The sequence below is a fragment of the Lactuca virosa genome, chromosome 3 (genome assembly GCF_052849685.1).
Source record: "Lactuca virosa cultivar CGN04683 chromosome 3, Lactuca_virosa_CGN04683_v6, whole genome shotgun sequence".
Taxonomy (NCBI): Eukaryota; Viridiplantae; Streptophyta; class Magnoliopsida; order Asterales; family Asteraceae; genus Lactuca; species Lactuca virosa.
Window position 1 is genome coordinate 133,954,171 of NC_136428.1, and position 21,399 is coordinate 133,975,569.

The window sequence follows — 21,399 nt, forward strand, 5'->3', positions numbered from 1 at the left end:
TAGCGAGCAGCGAGGTGTAAGATAGTCAATTCAGTATAGATCTATACTCAAACACATACGCTCCCCACTTAAGGAGATTATGGATACAAAACGGTCATGACAAGTACTGTCATGCCCCGTTACGTGGCTCACATAACTTTAGTAATGTTCTAGTATATGTATGTGCTAGCTATATTTTGTGTTCTCTCCCTATCTAGCATGTATGTATGTTCTCTCTGTCTTTCACAATAGTATGTTTCCTAGTATAATGTATGGTATGTACTAGCTGTATTGTAATGTATAGTATGTACTAGCTGTACTGTGTGTTCTTTCTCTGTCTAGTATGTATGTATGAACTGACTTCTTGTATGTTTCATTGTTCTAGTAATAGTATTAGTATCTCCCTAAACTATACCTATTATAGTTTACTAGTAATGTTGTTTGAATGTATGAACATGTGTGTATACCTTTGCTACCCAAAGGTATTGAACTGAACGAAAGAAGGAACTTTTATATGTATATACATATACATAATATATAACTAGGATTCAAACGACCTTCGAACAAATAACCGATACCCTAAGTCCACAACCAAACGAGGAACAGGAGGTAAGGTGAGTTATCAGTCCAAAGTCCTTTCAATCCTACTTATATAACTATATCTATAAAGATATACATTTAACATAATATAAGTGTAAAAGAGTTTAAACAAAAGCATTTGATATGTAAAAGGGTTTTGTAAAACAGTTTGATAACACAGTTTGAAAAGTAAGAAATCCACTTGTTTGGTAGTTATTAATCACATGTGATTGATATAATAACTATAATAGATCAACTTGTATCCCCCCCACCATAAAAGCATTTAAAAACATTTAAAAGGTTAATTAAGGGGTATGAACTCACCTGTAGTGAGTGGTTTGGATGAACGGATTGATATAGGATGCTAAGTGTCAAGTGAAGACTTGAGCACACACAAGGATCCTAGTTAACATGTAATGACACATATATGTATCCAATTAGTTATAAAACAACTAATTAACCAAGTTAAGACATCCTAAGACATGTAAAACACTTGATTTAAGTGCTATAAGTCCTAAGGATTGCATCTAAGGGTTGTAGGACTTGGCTATCGAGTTTAGGGTTCAAGGGGACCCTCTATTGGAGTTTACGGTTTTGTGACCAACTCCTTTGGAGTTTACGGTCGTAAATCCATGAGTTTACAGCCGTAAACTCATGGCACTTCTACCATTTTGTGTTTTGAAGCTTTTCAAGTCATAAGGAGGCATCCTACTTCAAGTATAAGCCTTAGGAAGTGTTTGTGGCATCATTTCACTCCTAAATGGAGTTTACGGCCCATGGACCATTTATCCATGTGTTTATGGCCGTAAACCCATATGGTTTATGGTCTTTTTGATTTTTCAAGTTCTAAGCACATCAAGGAAGGGATCTAGACTAGTTCACAAGGCTTGGTAAGGGAGTAGGGCACACTTTGGCCCCCTCATTAGGGTTTACGGTCCAAGAACATCTTGGACCGTAAACACCTTTGATCTTGTGTTTCTTTCTGATTCCTAGATGTTTTTAGAAGTGTAACAAGTCTTATAACATGCCAAGGTAAGAGTAATTACTATGTAGAAGCTTGAAAAGGTGCTAAAAGTCCAAGAACACTAGTGTGTGTTCTTGGTGAAACTAAGAACACTTGAAGATCTACACAAATGGAATGATTTCATGGATGAAATCATGTAAGATCACTAGATTAGAGTAGATATCAACTAAACAAGGAAGAAAACACTTACTTTCTTGAAGATTTTTGAAGAACTTTGGATGATACTTGAGAGAGAATTGGTTCTAGACTTGGAAGTGTGAAAAAAACTAAAAATAAACTAAGTGTCACTTATATAGTCATTAGGGTTTACGGCCCTAATACCATTTGGGCAGTAAACTCCAAACTATTGGAGTTTTTGGAACTTTATTGATGTACAATAAATCTAGGGCATCCTCTCTCCTGTTACCTATTGAAGTACTATCTTTAAAACTGTAACGACGTAAATTTTAAAACAATTTTTCATTTTTCAAACATAATAAATCTCATATAATATTCTCAAAATCTCATGTATCAATGTCATCACAATAAAACATATCCTAGAATCTCAACACAGAATCTTCTGCCAGTGTGAACAATTCATGCCGGCGCCTTCCCGCGACCCTCGCTGATACCTGAAACACATCTCACATAACACGGTAAGCATAAATGCTTAGTGAGTTCCTCAAAATACCACATACGACACATACGCCACTCGAGGCTACAGTACAACCCTCCGGTCGATGTGTCTCAGCGGGAACCTCCAGTCCCGTAGCTCGTTGGACCCTCTGGTCCAGTCATAGCTCGTTGGACCCTTCGGTCCGGTCTGTATCGTTGGACCCTTCGGTCCGGTCTATATCGTTGGACCCTCCGGTCCGGTCTATACAACACATTGCATACATATATCACAATGCACATAATCTCATACATACACATAGCACACAAGACCCTTCGGTCTATACATAGATACCACTCTAGGTAATGTATAGTGAGAAGACTCACCTCGAAGATGTCGGATAATCACTCGTGCTCAATCTTCCGACCTAGCTTCCTCCTATAGCATAAAGACATCTCTAATTAACACCCCCTGACTTAGTTTGACTAATGCCCTAATGTCAACATAAGTCAACTCTGGTCAACGTTGGCCAATGGCCACCCCTTTGACCCAACTCGTCGAGTCAAGCACTGACTCGGCGAGTTCAGATGTGAACTCAAGTCACCTAAATCCCAACTGACTCACCGAGTCACTCCCCCAACTCAGGAAGTCACCAACTGTGAGTCACGGGACAACCCGGTCCGACTCGTCGAGTCTGCTCATGGACTCGGCAAGTTCATTCCATGCTCGAACTCAGATGGCCTTCTGAGGTCAGATCTGTTCCTCTAATCTAGAGATCTGACCTTCCTAAGCTCATTCAAACTTGATACTCATACAACGTCCAAATAACTCTACTTGAAGAATTAGCCTCAAATACAACATCCTAAATCCATTTCTTCCATAACTCATCATAAAGCAAGATGGATAAGGCTCTCTGGACCACTATGGGTCCAGATCCGAAGCCTAAACATCATAAGGGACCATATTTCCAACAAATCATCCCAATAAAGGGTATAGAAAACCCTAGATCCATGGATTCTTCAACAAAACAGAAAAGGATCAATATGTTACCTTAAGGATGATGTTCTTTGCTTGAGATCCATGGATTCCTCTTAAGGTGTCTGATTTCACCGCCACCATAGCAAGCCTGGCTGACTCCGATGTCAGTAAATTGAGTGATGGGTCGTGTCGGTGCTCCACTGCTACGAGCATGGTGCCCTATTTTGTGGCAATTGCAGTATTGCATTTCATTGCAAGTCCCATTATGATGAAAGCTACACTTGTCACACTTCGGAAGTTTTCCCTCGTATGGTCTGATCGGTGCTGGGATGGCAGGGGTTGCCACTTGTTGTTGTTTCATGGAAAGTCTTTGGGATTGCTTGCGCTCCTTTTGGGCTTGGCGCTTTCGTTTTCTTTTCTCGGTTTTACGGCTTTGCAAGTCTGTGACTGTTATCATTTGTTGGTTTCCCAGATTGGTACAACGATCGGAATCGTCAACCCCCTTGACAGCCTTGCTTGCGTTGTTAGCGCTGAGGTTTGCAAGGACAGCTGCCACGGCAGCTGATACCGCGGCTTGGAAAGTAGCGGCGTCGATATGAAGGATAGTGGTTTTGTTGCTCGGCTGGTTATTCCTGGGTGACGACATGATTCTCTTATGCAAAAGAAAATGAGTTCGTGAGTGATTATGGTTGAACTTAGGAGTATTTCGACCATTTATGTAAGGAGTAGGAGTAAGTTCTCGAGGGTTTGACCTACATCCCTATGATGCAGTCCTAGTAACGAGTAGAAGTAAGTTCATAGAATGGTTATAAGACGATTGCTATCCAACCTTTGACAAGGATTGGAAGTGATCTCTGAGCTAAATTACCAAAGCTCAATAACTTGACTAGAGTACGTTTCAGATAGAATTCTAATGATAGCAAAACGGAAGTATTTGAACAATGATTGGCATAAATATTTGCCCACTTTCAATATCATTGATATTTAAGATGTAATATTCTTGGGAAAAATGACCTTGGAGTAGGTCTTACATCATATCCGAAGTAACAAAAGTTTTGACGGCATATTGGTCTAACTAGAAGGTACTTACAGTACAAGGTTAGTTACCTAGAAAGGTAGTACTTAGAGCATAGCTAAGAAGACTACTCTTTCAACCAGGGAAAGAAAGGTAGAATATCTCCTACTGGGGACGGTTATCCCTTGGGTGAACCCTTAGTTCAGCCAGCTGATGCTCCATATCAATTAGGTGCCTTTCGTACACCCTTTGGCGTACTCGGAGCTCTATGACTTCAGCTCGAGTTTCAGCTAGCTCTTGCTGCAGGGTCTCATGGTCTACCCTAGATCTATCACGAGCATCTTCCAGACGAATGGTACGGATTGTATGCATTCTTTCATTGGTGACAACTTCCGTGATTCGATGGAGAGCTGTCCTGCCTTGAATATCATTTCGGGCCACTCTGCAGAACAGGATTGGCAAGACTCTGTATGTTGAGCCCCCTTCGCTCAGGTCATAAAAGCTTTGGTCGCCATTGAATGGCATGGGCTGATCCTGCCCTTGGCTCCATGTTTCCAATCTTTCCACCCACGGAGGCGTCAGGCCTTGAAAAGCTGGACGAGGGTTAGGATTTGGAACAAGAGCCATCGGGTGTAGGTTCTCAACTTCAGGCTCGGAGTCAGAACCATCTGCAAAGCCTTCAGCCTGGTGACCATCCATAGGGATTGGGTGATCATTTTCTGGCTCTGCTTCACACTCTCCATCATTACCTTGGTTAGGGAAGTACAAGTTGTCGTGGGGATGGAATCCAGCCATATTATCTACGCGAGAAAAGGGATATAAGAATCTAGCACATAAATAGTTTATAGTAACACAAAATACCCCTATAGTATTTTTAGGTTTATGTTCTGTTCTATTGTTCTCATTGTGGTATTGTTGGTAAGTTTTTAGACTTGTTGCAACCTCACAACCACACTTAGGCACATGCTAGTCACTCCTCGGATAATATAGTTGATCAGGCTATATCTTCCCAGTTTTGACTATATGTCTCTAAGTCTACTTGTGCTGCCCAACAATCGTAATACTTTTGTTCTGTCCTAGTGACACTGATTTTAGAATGAATGCAGGCATGTATACTTAATTAAATATTTTATTATTTAAAAGTATAAACTCGTGGTCAGATTATTTTAATCCCATTGTATTTATAGTCAGTATATCTTTTATGGGTTGATATACGCAATTCACTATAAACAATGCTCTGATACCAATCTGTCACACCCCAAAACCAAGAACAGCGGAAACGTTCGGGGGCGGAGGACGTCATGTACAGTATCACAACAATGAATAGTAGTAAACAAGCAACAACATCATCCGTTGCATTAATAATATAATTTTAATACAAGTGTGTTCTCACAAGTTTAATAGACACCAAAATATAAATAAAAATGAAAGATGAGTCTTGAACGAGCTCCATCTTCTCTAAACCCTGCATCGGTACCTGTCTACTGGTGACCTGAAGATACAAGTTATTTTGAAAGAGAGTATCAGCTTTAAAGCTGGTGAGATCATAAGTATTTTAGTGTCTGTATTTATAGGAAAGTATTTGTAAGTATGTGAATTGTAAGTATGTAATAGCTTATGAATGTTTGTAAAAGGTTTGAATCTCCTAGAAAACCCTATGTTTCCTACTAAAAGTAGCCTTCTACCAAGGCATCTAGTAATTGTGTGTGTCTCTTGTAAGAGTGTGTATTTTCCCAAATCTGACTATCATTAACCAAAAATATAGTTCTTACATTATTGTTCATTGTGTGAAGATCACAAAGTGAATGTAATGGGAAAATGAAATAGTATTTTAGTGTTGTATTAAGTAACTACTGCTGTACGAACTACGTTAAACCAATTGTTATTTAAAGTATCATGTGATCGGCCTGTACCCTGCTACCGACTATAGAACGCGACAATGTAAGATGTCGGAAGAAATGACGTTTGGCACCCGTAGACTTGCAAGTCCCACTGTAGCGAGCAGCGAGGTGTAAGATAGTCAATCCAGTATAGATCTATACTCAAACACATACGCTCCCCACTTAAGGAGATTATGGATACAAAACGGTGATGACAGGTAGTGTCATGCCCCGTTACATGGCTCACATAACTTTAGTAATGTTCTAGTATATGTATGTGCTAGTTGTATTTTGTGTTCTCTCCCTATCTAGCATGTATGTATGTTCTCTTTGTCTTTCACAATAGTATGTTTCCTAGTATAATGTATGGTATGTACTAGCTGTATTGTAATGTATAGTATGTACTTGATGTACTGTGTGTTCTTTCTCTGTCTAGTATGTATGTATGAACTGACTTCTTGTATGTTTCATTGTTCTAGTAATAGTATTAGTATCTCCCTAAACTATACCTATTATAGTTTACTAGTAATGTACTGTGTGTTCTTTCTCTGTCTAGTATGTATGTATTTTGTGTTCTCTCCCTATCTAGCATGTATGTATGCTACCCAAAGGTATTGAACTGAACGAAAGAAGGAACTTTTATATGTATATACATATACATAATATATAACTAGGATTCAAACGACCTTCGAACAAATAACCGACACCCTAAGTCCACAACCAAACGAGGAACAGGAGGTAAGGTGAGTTATCAGTCCAAAGTCCTTTCAATCCTACTTATATAACTATATCTATAAAGATATACATTTAACATAATATAAGTGTAAAAGAGTTTAAACAAAAGCATTTGATATGTAAAAGGGTTTTGTAAAACAGTTTGAAGTAAAACAGTTTGATAACACAGTTTGAAAAGTAAGAAATCCACTTGTTTGGTAGTTATTAATCACATGTGATTGATATAATAACTATAATAGATCAACTTGTATCCCCCCACCATAAAAGCATTTAAAAACATTTAAAAGGTTAATTAAGGGGTATGAACTCACCTGTAGTGAGTGGTTTGGATGAACGGATTGATATAGGATGCTAAGTGTCAAGTGAAGACTTGAGCACACACAAGGATCCTAGTTAACATGTAATGACACATATATGTATCCAATTAGTTATAAAACAACTAATTAACCAAGTTAAGACATCCTAAGACATGTAAAACACTTGATTTAAGTGCTATAAGTCCTAAGGATTGCATCTAAGGGTTGTAGGACTTGGCTATCGAGTTTAGGGTTCAAGGGGACCCTCTATTGGAGTTTACGGTTTTGTGACCAACTCCTTTGGAGTTTACGGTCGTAAACCCATGAGTTTACAGCCGTAAACTCATGGCACTTCTACCATTTTGTGTTTTGAAGCTTTTCAAGTCATAAGGAGGCATCCTACTTCAAGTATAAGCCTTAGGAAGTGTTTGTGGCATCATTTCACTCCTAAATGGAGTTTACGGCCGATGGACCATTTATCCATGTGTTTACGGCCGTAAACCCATATGGTTTATGGTCTTTTTGATGTTTCAAGTTCTAAGCACATCAAGGAAGGGATCTAGACTAGTTCACAAGGCTTGGTAAGGGAGTAGGGCACACTTTGGCCCCCTCATTAGGGTTTACGGTCCAAGAACATCTTGGACCGTAAACACCTTTGATCTTGTGTTTCTTTCTGATTCCTAGATGTTTTTAGAAGTGTAACAAGTCTTATAACAAGCCAAGGTAAGAGTAATTACTATGTAGAAGCTTGAAAAGGTGCTAAAAGTCCAAGAACACTAGTGTGTGTTCTTGGTGAAACTAAGAACACTTGAAGATCTACACAAATGGAATGATTTCATGGATGAAATCATGTAAGATCACTAGATTAGAGTAGATATCAACTAAACAAGGAAGACAACACTTACTTTCTTGAAGATTTTTGAAGAACTTTGGATGATACTTGAGAGAGAATTGGTTCTAGACTTGGAAGTGTGAAAAAAAACTAAAAATAAACTAAGTGTCACTTATATAGTCATTAGGGTTTACGGCCCTAATACCATTTGGGCCGTAAACTCCAAACTCTTGGAGTTTTTGGAACTTTATTGATGTACAATAAATCTAGGGCATCCTCTCTCCTGTTACCTATTGAAGTACTATCTTTAAAACTGTAACGACGTAAATTTTAAAACAATTTTTCATTTTTCAAACATAATAAATCTCATATAATATTCTCAAAATCTCATGTATCAATGTCATCACAATAAAACATATCCCAGAATCTCAACACAGAATCTTCTGCCAGTGTGAACAATTCATGTCGGCGCCTTCCCGCGACCCTCGCTGATACCTGAAACACATATCACATAACACGGTAAGCATAAATGCTTAGTGAGTTCCTCAAAATACCACATACAACACATACGCCACTCGAGGCTACAGTACAACCCTCCGGTCGATGTGTCTCAGCGGGAACCTCCAGTCCCGTAGCTCGTTGGACCCTCTGGTCCAGTCATAGCTCGTTGGACCCTTCGGTCCGGTCTGTATCGTTGGACCCTTCGGTCCGGTCTATATCGTTGGACCCTCCGGTCCGGTCTATACAACACATTGCATACATATATCACAATGCACATAATCTCATACATACACATAGCACACAAGACCCTTCGGTCTACACATAGATACCACTCTAGGTAATGTATAGTGAGAAGACTCACCTCGAAGATGTCGGATAATCACTCGTGCTCAATCTTCCGACCTAGCTTCCTCCTATAGCATAAATACATCTCTAATTAACACCCCCTGACTTAGTTTGACTAATGCCCTAATGTCAACACAAGTCCACTCTGGTCAACGTTGGCCAATGGCCACCCCATTGACCCAACTCGTCGAGTCAAGCACTGACTCGGCGAGTTCAGATGTGAACTCAAGTCCCCTAAATCCCAACTGACTCACCGAGTGACTCCCCCAACTCAGCAAGTCACCAACTGTGAGTCACGGGACAACCCGGTCCGACTCGTCGAGTCTGCTCATGGACTCGGCAAGTTCATTCCATGCTCGAACTCAAATGGCCTTCTGAGGTCAGATCTGTTCCTCTAATCTAGAGATCTGACCTTCCTAAGCTCATTCAAACTTGATACTCATACAACGTCCAAATAACTCTACTTGAAGAATTAGCCTCGAATACAACATCCTAAATCCATTTCTTCCATAACTCATCATAAAGCAAGATGGATAAGGCTCTCTGGACCACTATGGGTCCAGATCCGAAGCCTAAACATGATAAGGGACCATATTTCCAACAAATCATCCCAATAAAGGGTATAGAAAACCCTAGATCCATGGATTCTTCAACAAAACAGAAAAGGATCAATATGTTACCTTAAGGATGATGTTCTTTGCTTGAGATCCACAAATATGCAACCTCCTTGGGCTCCTCTAAGCTGGAACCACCTTCTTATTGCAAAACCAACCCACAAAGATCAAATAATGGCTTCTTCCCTCTCACAACGCTCAAGCACTCTTAGGGTTTCTCTCAAGGGACTGGTAGCCGCAAATGGTGGCTATAAGAGTCCTTAAATAGGTCCCAAACCCGAGAAATTAGGGTTTCTTTCGTCAGTTCTGACTCGGCGAGTGCACTCCCCTGACTCGTCGAGTCTAATCATTTTCCACGTCACCCATTCGCGACCTGACTCGACGAGTCTAAGCACTAACTCGTCGAGTCACCTCAACACAAATCAAATTACAATATTAATTAATGTACCTGAGAAACCGGGCATTACAAAAACACTCAAACTTATTCCCAAAAAGCTTGAAAGTTAGCAGAAACAATTCTTGTTCTTATTGAAGTGAATTGCTGTACAGAATAAAAATTTCGGGTTGTCACAAATGAACCCTTAAACAGTGGTAGAAGTTAACATAAACGAGTTTAACATTGATTAAATTGACTAGATGTTCCAGGTAGAAGTTTCGGGTTGTCACACCCCCAAACCAGAACGGCGGAAACGTTCAGGGGCGGAGGACGTCATGTACAGTATCACAACAATGCATAATAGTAAACAAGCAACAACATCATCCATTGCATTAATAGTATAATTTTAACACAAGTGTGTTTTGTAGTTTATAAGACACCAAAAATGAATAATCAAAATAAAGACGAGTCTTGAAAGCTCCGTCAGCTCAAAACCTGGTCATCGGTACCTGTCTACTGGCGACCTGAGAATACAAGTTATTTTGAAAGCATAGATCAGCATTAAAGCTAGTGAGTTCATAAGTATTTTAGTGTCATTGTTTGTATAAGTTTGAAGAATGTGCTTGTAAATGTTTGATGTAGAAGTTTGTAAGTATTTGATGTAAATGTTTGTAAACTTCCTAGAAAATCCTATATTTTCTACTAAAGCAGTCTTCTACCAAGACCCAACTGTTCTTTATGTTTGTTCTTTTGTAAAAGTGAGTATTTTCCCAAAGTATGACTATCATTACCAAAATATAATTACCATTTATGTGAGAAGATCACAATGTGAATGAGATGGGAAAAATAAAGATGTACTGTAGTTTTATCTATGTAACTACCAATGTAATAACTACCTTAAACTTGTTAGTTTAATTAAGGTAAAATGTGATATGATTGTAACCATACTTGATTGACTAGTATAACACGACGTTCGAGACGTCGAAATAATATGACATTCGTCACGCGTAGACCTGCAGGTCCCACTGTAGCTAGCAGCAAGGTGTAGGAGGGTTAGTCTCGTATAGATCTATACACAAATTCACGCTCTCCATCCAGGAGACTATGGGTATAAAACGTGACCCATCAGTATATTGTCGAGCCATGAAGTAGTATCTCACATTAATGTTATAGTATTCTTGTGTTTGTATAGTATGTTCTAGTGTAGTGTATGTTCTCTCTGTCTAGTGTGTAGTATGTTCTATCTGTTTCTCTTTATAGTGTGTATTGTTTCTCGTTATAGTATGTTCTCTAGCGTATAGTGTATACTATGTGTTATTTCCCGTTATACTATGTTTCAACTGACTCATGTATGAACTGACTCTTGTGTTGTTTCATTGTTCTAGAAATAGTATTAGTAACTTCCTAAACTATACCTATAAGAGTTTACTAGCAATGTTGTTTGTATGAATGAACATGTTTGTATACCCTTGCTGCCCAAAGGTATTTGAACTGAAAGAAGGAGTTTTTATATCTATACACATACACATGATATATAACTAAGATTCAAACGACCTTCGGACAAAAAACTGATACCCTATGTCCACAACCAAACAAGGAATAGGAAATGAGGCGAGTCATCAGTCCTAAGTCCTTTCAATCCTACTTATATAACTATATCTATATAGACATGTTTTGATAAAATATAAGTCTAAAAGATTTTAATAGAAAGAATTTAACATGTAAAGGAGTTTATAAAACGATTTGAAGCAGTTTGTTTGATAATATAGTTTGAAATGTAAGAAAATCCACAGGTTTGATAGTTATTAATCACATGTGATTGATATAATCACTATAATAGTTCTATTTGTATTCCCCCCATAAAAGCATTTAAAATCATTTAAAAGATAAGTTAAGGGGTATGAACTCACCTACAGTGAGTGATACAGATGAAAGATCAATTTGTAGGATGCTAAGTGTCAAGTGAAGCCTTGAGCACAACGGATCCTAATAAGCATATAATGTCAAATATATGTATACAATTAGTGTATATAACAACTATTCATGTTTGGGAACCACCATAGGGACTAGGAAACACTTGAATGGAAGTGTTACAATCACATATGATTGGATAATAGGGGTGTATGGGCACACAATGGTGTTTATGGCCGAGGTGTTCACGGCCCTATGTGTTTACTGCCATATGGTTTACGGCCCTATGTGTTTACTGTCATAGGGTTTACGGCCCTATGTGTTTACGGCAATAGGGTTTACGGCCCTATGTGTTTATGGTCGTAAACTCATGAAGTATTGTGCCAAAGAGTGTTTATAAGGTCCTATCAAGCATCAAGGAAATGTTCTAGACCCATTCCTAGCCTTAAGAACAGTTTATGGCCAAGCTAGTAGCCTTAACAAGGGTTTACGGCCAAAGAAGATGCTCCTGGCCGTAAACTCTCATTGATCTTGGAAAATGGTCGATTTCAAGGATGTAAATCAGGAGCTTATACTAGATAACAAGTATAGGGAAATGATACTTACGATATGGAAGCAAAAAGGGTTGATTTCGGACCAAAGAACTAGTGTGTGTTCTTGTTGTTCTTGGTGTTCTTGAAGATCTAACCAAAATGAATGATTTCATGGATGAAATCAAAGGGTGATACTAGTTAAGGAGATGTATAAACAAATCAAAGGATGAAACACTTACATTTTTGAAGATCAAAATGAAGATCCTTATGATACTTGAGAGAGAATTCGGGTTTCTTGATGTGGAAGTGTAAGAAATGACTAGAAATGAGGATGAAACTCATATATGGATATGAGTTTACGGCCAAGGAGGTGTTTACGGCCGTAAACTCTAGTTTACGACCGTAAACTCCTTATGAATGGAGTTTTCGGTTTGCAAGCTGCACACTGCACTCTACAATACACTTCCTACATTCCTTCTTGAAGGTACTAGGCTTATAACACTCAAACAGACCCTAAACAATGCTAAAAGATAGCAGAAACAAGTGTGACTTTGATTGAGTTGAAATGTTGTACAAGATAGAAATTTCGGGTTGTCACACAGGGATGTAAATCGAAAATGTTTCATGTTCTTCCCCAATTCAGTTGTACCAGACGAATATAGACCAAATATCGAATTGATCAAAATCAACATCGACATTGACCATCAACCATCGACCATCGATACTTGGAAATGACTTCGCAATCGATTCCACATAAGGACTCTTGACTCCAATGCTCGGTAACAATCTTCGAACATGATCCCTACAACCTTCGAAATCTGATTACGACCATCGACCCTCGATCCCAAAATTTCCATCGTCGACTTCCATTTCATTTCTCCAATTTCAAAATCAATAAGCAATCCTTCGAAATTCAACTGCTACCATCTTCCCTTTCGTTATCAAACAACCTTCAAGATTCAGCCTTCATCGATCATTCAACTTTGACATCAACTTAGACCCATCAACATCAAACTATCGACTTTAAAACTCATGGCTTCGCACATCGACTTCAAGTCACCAATCGACATCACAATCCATTCACAATTCGTCCTTCGTTCTCAATATCAAACTCATCTTCCCAGTCAATTTCAAAAGCAATCGACTCCAATAAACTCCAAGCCATCGACATCAGGACAACGAACGTTGACCATACAACCAGATGCGAGGACTCAACTTTGGCCATCAAGAGTCAAGTGTCGATTGACACCAAATCTTCATATTCAAACTTCGACTATCATCAATCAAATTAGACATTGACTCCAATACATGACCTTTATTTCGAAATTACAATCAATTCTCAGGCTTCGAACATCGACTCCAAACTCTTTCCAGTTTGTTCTTTGATCAACCCAACACACTGATATCTGACTTTCGAAATCAATTTATTCCATTCCTTCGAAATCAAGTCATCAACCAAAATCAATATAAACATTCAATCTCCAAATCTCGTTTAATTTTCAATTTCGTGTTCGATTTATCAAGAACATGAATGTTGACTTTTGAGTTTGACTTTTCATTCGACAATCAACTAACAAATCAGATCGAAATCATATTCGATTCTAAGTGTGTATGACATTTACTCGAATACATCTTCCTGATTCTTCACCTGAAACCGATTTTGTTTCCAATTTCAATTCGAGATCACTTTTGAGTCGGGCTTCCTTCCAACTATCCTCATTTATTCCGATTTCGAACAGTGGAAGATATGATTTGGGCTCAAAATAAAAATATGAACAGTATCGGACAAGGGCTGTGAGTATGGTACCATATGAAAGGAATTGAAAATAATGGGCTCAATTATATCAATCACGTGAACTGGACTTTTGTATCGGAAGAACAGTGCCTCGAAATCAAATGAACAGTAAATAAATTTCTTTTGGATTCAATTAATAATATGGATGAACAGTGAATTTTGAATTTGAGAATAATTTTTGGAATTTTGATCTAATAAAAAATAATTGGATCAAACAAAGGGGTTTGAAACGGATATGATCCAATGAGACAAATCGATCAAAAATGAAAAACGTAAAGCACAAATCAAAATCATGGACGTTTTGGAATGCATTTGAGAATTTGAGATACTTTTTTGATGAATCGAGTTCCATTGTCAATGAACGAATCAAATTTAGAAGATCTTGGTTCTTTTGTTGGAACGAGAAAATATCCAATTTGAACATTGTACTACCCATTATGCGAGATGTACAACTCATTCTTCGTGTTCTTCGTGTTCTTCAACGATCCAAGAACATCTTCAAAAGAACCACCAACACATTTGGGTTTTGACTTCAAATTCAATGCAACCTTTGGATATTGTTGCTTTGGAACCCAAATTTGTTTCACGGTTTTCGGCTTCACAACATTTAACGATTTTTGTGAATAAAACCCGCTTGTTTTTGCGTTAATCTTCTTCTTCTTTTTCTTTCTCATCCTTTTGCATCTTGAAGACTTGATTTCATGAACAAACCCACTTTCCACAACTTCAACTTTGTGAGTTTGAATCAAATCTTTTGGAGTTTGATACTTTTGAATTTCTTGGATCACCGGCTTTCAATAAGGAATCATTCCTTCAAACGAATCACAAGAACACAAAATATCATCGGTTTGAACTCCAATCGAGCAAAAAACTTTTTCATCTTGAGAATCAACTTGAACTCCTTTTTCTTGAACATCATGATCATCATCAAGAACACCTTCCTGAGCTTCACGACAATCTGCATATTATTCAAGTTTATTGCTTCCAGATTTGCATTCAGCAAGAGGAATTCCTTTTATGACTTCTCTTTCTTTCATATTTCTTCGTCTCTTTTGATATGTTGTAATCAAACGATCAAACAAATCTTTGGTTTGATAAATTGGACAACTAATTAATTCTCCAACTTCATTATTTTCTCCATATACAACGATATCCCTTTCACTTTTCAATCCAACAATCAAGCTATAAAGAAGATATTCAAAAGTACATTCACTTTGAAAATCTTCACTCTGTATCATCCATTTCTCCATAATTGATTCTTTTCTTTCGAATCAAATGATATGAACTTGGGTTTTCTAGAGAGAGAAAGTGAAAATCAAGGAGATCTCTACAGTGAGAAAGTGAATATGAACCAAATTCTAGTGAGAGAAAGTGGTACAAACAAGCATTCTAGAGAGAGGAAATCGAATTATGGATGAAGTCAAGAAAAAAATTCGATTTATAGAACACAAAACACTCTCAAAACACGAAGATCAATAAGAACATGAAGAATCACCAAATCAAGAATGCCACCATGGATCAATTCTTGATCAAATCAAGAACATCCGCTCTGATACCAATTGTAGTGGTGTTGATTATGATGGCATGTGCGGAATTAGAAAAGATCTAGTGAATCATCATACAAACTCAAGAACACAAGGATTAAATAAATATGTGTAAGCTCATATTAGATCTAGAAAGGATATACAAATGGGTTTGTACAAATTTCTCTCTCTAGTCTAACACTCCAAAATGATCATCTCTAAATATAAGTGTCACTCACTTCCTTATAAAGGAAAGACAACTCATTTACACATCAATAAAGGTAAGCCACATCCAAGCGTGACTTTGCACCCTAACAATTCCTGAGAATACAAGTTATTTTGAAAGAGTAGATCAGCATTTAAGCTGGTGAGTTCATAAATATTTAATTATATAAAGTATACTCTAAGTTCTTGGAAAAGCTCGTCGGTTCCTCCAGAAAATCCTATACTTTCTGATGTGATAAAATGATAACCACAATAGTTCCCTCTGTAATTTCTTAGTTTATACTAGTTATATATAACCTAATATCGAATGGACAGTTAAATGTGTGAATCTGCCCTAAGTCCACAACCAAACAAGGAACAGGAAGTAAGGCGGAAGTCACATATTCCACTGCCAGTCGGATATTAATTATGTGTAACTCTGGTGTATAAACTAAGGAATTATAGAATTAACCATTTAAGGTCCTTTATGTTATACTAGTTTTAAAAAAATTATTGACTACGTTCCAGGTGATCTTACATTTTCTGTTTTACGATTGATAAGTAGTTCTAATTCCATAAAACCGTTCCATTTAAGTATTATTGTACTTATAATAAGGTTTAACATAATTTTAACTATCCATAAAATTATGAGAATAATGTTTTCCGTTTTGATGATGAAAAGTAGTTTTAATCCCATAAAACCGTTCCGTAAAGTAGTTTAAATCCCATAAAACCGTTCCATTTTGATTGTGGAAAGTAATTACTACCGTAGTATTTCTCAAAAAGAATAAACTACTGGTGAATAACTACCCTAATATTAACCTGGTTAATTAGGGTTTAAAATGTGATAAAGTTGTAACCATACTGATAGACTAGAATGAACACGATGACCTTCCAGTGTCGAAACTGAATATGTGACATTTGTCACCCCATTGCTGGTCTGCCGGACTGTAGCTAACAGTCGGGATGTGGGATTGTCAGACCCGTATAGATCTATACACACAATGCCCGCTCTCCTTCTAGGAGACTCTGGTTACAAGAATGTAACATAACAAGTATTGCTATGTCCTGAATACGTACCAACACATTTTAGTTTGAGTAAAAATCGAATTATATCCTTTTCTTGATAAAATAGTTTAGACCTCGTATACTTATCAAGAAAATAGATTTCTCGTTTGTTTCATAAATTATACCTATTATAATTAATACATTCTATCTGAATAACATTGTCTATCCGGAAAGTACCTCTTTGCTCAGCATGATACAAAGTTAATGATACCGACTGAAGTAACATTTTATATTCCCATATGTATAATTTATATAATTAAGAAGGAAACGGCCTTTGGACAAATAATCCCACATTAAGCCCACATCCAGAAAAGGAAAAGGAAATAAGGCAACTTATTAGTCCTAAGCCCTTTAAGTCTTATCTATATACTTAGACATATATGAACATGATTTTTGACATTTATAAGATAAAAGATTTTATAAAACCTTTTTCAAAGAGTTTAATAGTATTAAAAGAGTTTTAACAGTGTTTAAAAAGAGTCTACATGACTTTATGTCATTTTGGAAGTATTTGGTAATCTTTTGTTGTTAACACAATATTTAAAGGCATAAGAAAACCTTTTATGTGATTGACATCACATGTAATTATTAACACAATTTAATTCTGTTCAACTTGTATCCCCCCCCTAAAAAGCATTTGAAATCATTTAAAAGGTAGATTATAGGGGTATGAACTCAACTACAGTGAGTGATTCGAATGAAAGATCGCTATAGGATGCTAAGTAGGCTAAGTGAAGTCTGCAGCACAAACGGATCCTATTGAGCATATAATGACACATATATGTATATAATTAGTATATATAACAACTAACTTGCAAGGGAAACAACCTTAGGGACTAGAAAACACTCTTAATGGAGTGTTAGAATCACATATGATTGAATGAAGGGAGTTCACGCCCACACAAGGAGTGTTCACGGCCTTAGAATGGTTCACGGCCATAGAACACATGACGTGTTCACGGCCATACTTGATCTTTTGAAGGGTTCACGACCCAATGAAGGGGTTCACGGCCATGAACTCTTGAAGATTCATGCAAATTGGTGTTTGTTTCATGGGGAATCAAGTGTTTCTAATGGACAAAAAAATGATGGATGAGATACTTACGTTTTGGAAGCCTTTAGAGTGTTCACGGCCGAAGAACTAGTGTGTGTTCTTGGTGGAAAAGATGGTGATTTGAAAATCTTGAAGGAAAAGTGATGAATTCAAGGATGTTATCAAAGGGCTTCACGTTAATAAGAAGAATAACTAGTAAAAAAGGGGTGTACTACTTGCGTTTTTTAAGAGAATGGAGGGTTTCCCTTGATGATACTTGAGAGAGTTTGAGAGTTCTTGGCTGGAAGATGTGAGAAATAAAGGATAAATGAAGGAAATCTATATATATGGAGAGGGGTTCACGGCCAAACATGGGTTCACGGTCGTGAACCTAGTTTGCGGCCGTAAACGTCCCTAGATGATGTTTCCGACTTGAATGTAACTCAATGCACTCAAGCTATCACTTTCTAACACACAATCCTTGAGTGTGCTAGGCTTAGAACTCTCAAACAGACCCTTAACAAGGCTAAAAGATAACAGAACCAAGTCTGACTTTTGATTGAATTGATTGGATTTACAAGATAGAAATTTCGGGTTGTCACATACCTTATGTGTGCGATACGACATACTTAGGAAAGTATTTGTATTTTAGTCACCCAGCCGTGTCACATTTATCTAGTCGTCATCTTACGTATTTTGCTACAATTATCTTTGCTCGTCAAAATAACACCATAACTCTCGTATTCAATGTCAACACTAATAACTTCAAACTTCTCTGCATTACACATATTTGCTTATTCAGATGGAAGGATTCAAAGTACAGGTCATCCCAAAGTTTCTTATTTAGGGATATAGAATCGCAGGTTTGGTTTGTTGGCCATAATGAAGCTTAATGCAAGCCTATCTCTTTGGAAGAGTTGAAGCTCGGTAACGACAAAAGCTGAAGATTCAAGCCTATCTCTTTGGAAGAGTTAAAGCTCGGTAACGACAAAAGATATAATTAGTGATTAGGCTCAGTTCGAGGTTTGTGTGAGGGCCTATCTGCATGTTCTTGTCTGATGAAGGCTTTGGGGTTCGAAGCACAAATCAAATACCTAATAAGGTCTAGTAGACTAGGGGTCCATCTTGTGTTAGTTTTTCTTGATATTATTATATGAGGGAGCCCATGGAAGTGTGTGAGATTGTAGGACGACCACATCATTCACATGGTTGAAATAAACCGTTGGGCGTGGCCCACCAACTGAAAAAGGCCACTATAGGGTTGATTGTAAGACCATGGTGGGAACCACAACATTCACTTGGGATGAGACAGACTCGTCATTGTCTGTTTAGTCACTCCTTTGTTCATACGTAAGGTATGCTAGAATCGTGTTGATGTTTAGACTTGTTTAGCCTTCATTTGATTGGGCGAGGTGCATATTTATTGGGTGAGACCGATGGGCAAGGTCCATTATATTTTATCATGGGTGAGACATATGGGCGATGCTCGTTTATACTTTATCTTGGGTAAGACTAGTGGGCGAGGTGTGTTTATATGTTATCTTGGGCGAGACTCGAGGGAGAGGCACATTTATATGTTATTTGGGCTTTTGTTTTGGGTTTTTTTTGTGTCTAAATGTGAGGTTGTCGACTATGGCGGTTAGTCGTAAATTCCTTTTCCTAGTTATCAATAGGACGACGCGGTTCCGAGCGAGGACTTGGTCATATCAAATCTATGAGTTTTTGATCTACATCGTTGATGTATGGGATGGCTTTGTCTTCCTGGAAGTCATACATTATCTTCGAGTCTTCAAATTATAGATGAGGAAGTTAGTGCATCTCAATGTGGTTAGTTTTGATGTGCTGGTGTTTGTTGTTCGTTGGGTTGCATATTTCACGCTAAGGATTGAATCGTCCTTTGAGTAAGAAGGAAGTGTTTGTTTTGAGAATTAATCTAGTGTTGCAGCAGATGAGGATTCAAGCTTTGGAATTTTCCACTCTAGTATGGCTTATGTGCATGGTTTTGGAAATCCTTGTATTTATAGCTGCAGATTCTTGCATTCAGAGTTACTTTGGCTCGTGTTGAAGTTAGTCAGCTTAGAAAAACCCACAAGGGGTTTGGAGGGTGTTTTAAGAGTAATTAGTAAGGACATATTTTGAGGATGAAATCTAATTTAAGTGGGGGAGAGTTATAACACCCATTTTCCATAATGGATCATTTGATGATTTTTAGGGATCAAATATAAGGCTTTTCAGAAAACCCTTATGTCACGACGTGGTGCATGGAATGTCACGACGTGGTGCATGGAATGCCACGACGCGGCATGGAATTGGATGGAACACGTATTTTGTTGGACACGACGATGTGGAAAGAGGGATACCACGAACTGGTTCCTGCTGCAACCCAAGCCCAAGATTTTTAGGTTTTCTCTCATATTTAAATACCTTCACTCTTTAATTAGGTCATCCCTTTCAGCCTCCACCTGCCTATTTCGAAACCCTCACCTCCTTTCCATGATTATGAGCTTAGTGGCTTGATCTTGAGGTTGTTTTCTTGATTTGGCGAAGCTTGTGAAGGAAGGAACTTCTTCTCGTTGCAAGGAAGAAAAGAGCAAGTCTAAATCTATCATCTTCTTTAAATTTCTCAACCTTTGGAGGAATAAATCTTGCACCTTGACCTTGTTCTTTTTACATTCATGTTTATGGTCATTTTTTGTTGATTTTGGTCCTTTATTGGTTGCTCTTAAAGTTTAGGGAGCTCTGGATCTTATTACGACACTCTTATAGTCATGGACTTCTAATTAAGTCAGAAAAAGGTTTAAGTTTGAGTGTTATTGATCCCATTCATTCGTTTTGATCATATTAGGGACTTAATGGACTTAGGGTTGTTGATCTTGCTTTAGGGTGAGGTCCTAATATATAAAGTTGGAAAATTTATCCATTAAGTCATTCATAAGGACTAGATCTGAAGTTTGGGGCCTTGATCAGTAAGGATTAAGCTCATAATGAAGAAATGGAAGAACTGTCAGCAACCACAATGTGGCCAAGGACGGCCCATGATCTAGCGATGTCCTGCATTTTGACTATTTTTTCCTAACATGCCCACAACATGGCCAAGTGGTATCCACGTTGTGGTGGCTTTTGACTTTGGTTAACCGTTCACTTTTGTTGACCGTTGACTTTTAATCAGTTTGAACTTGGGTCAAACTTAAAGCATTTGGGTTGTTCATTGATAATTTATATTTATTTGATGTTAGTCGGTTCGTGGGATTGATCAGTATAAGGAATGAGTGTGTTGTTGTGATTCTTTGGTTCTTCGGTTCGAGTGAGTTTCTCACTATGCCACGTATCCCATTGTATATTCTTTTCATGGTAGGGAAGAGATACTATTGTTGGGGTATTTTATTCAAAAACTAGTTTCAAAACATAATATTTATGAACGGAAGACTTGATGATTTGAATAACATAAAACAAGTTTATGACCACCATGGATCTTCTTGCAAAGTTTGGAAAGAAAACAAAACCAACCAAAGAAGAAATGGAGAAAAATTACAACATTTGTAGTTCTTTGGATCCTCTTGGGAGGCTTGGAAGTTGATGAAGAATG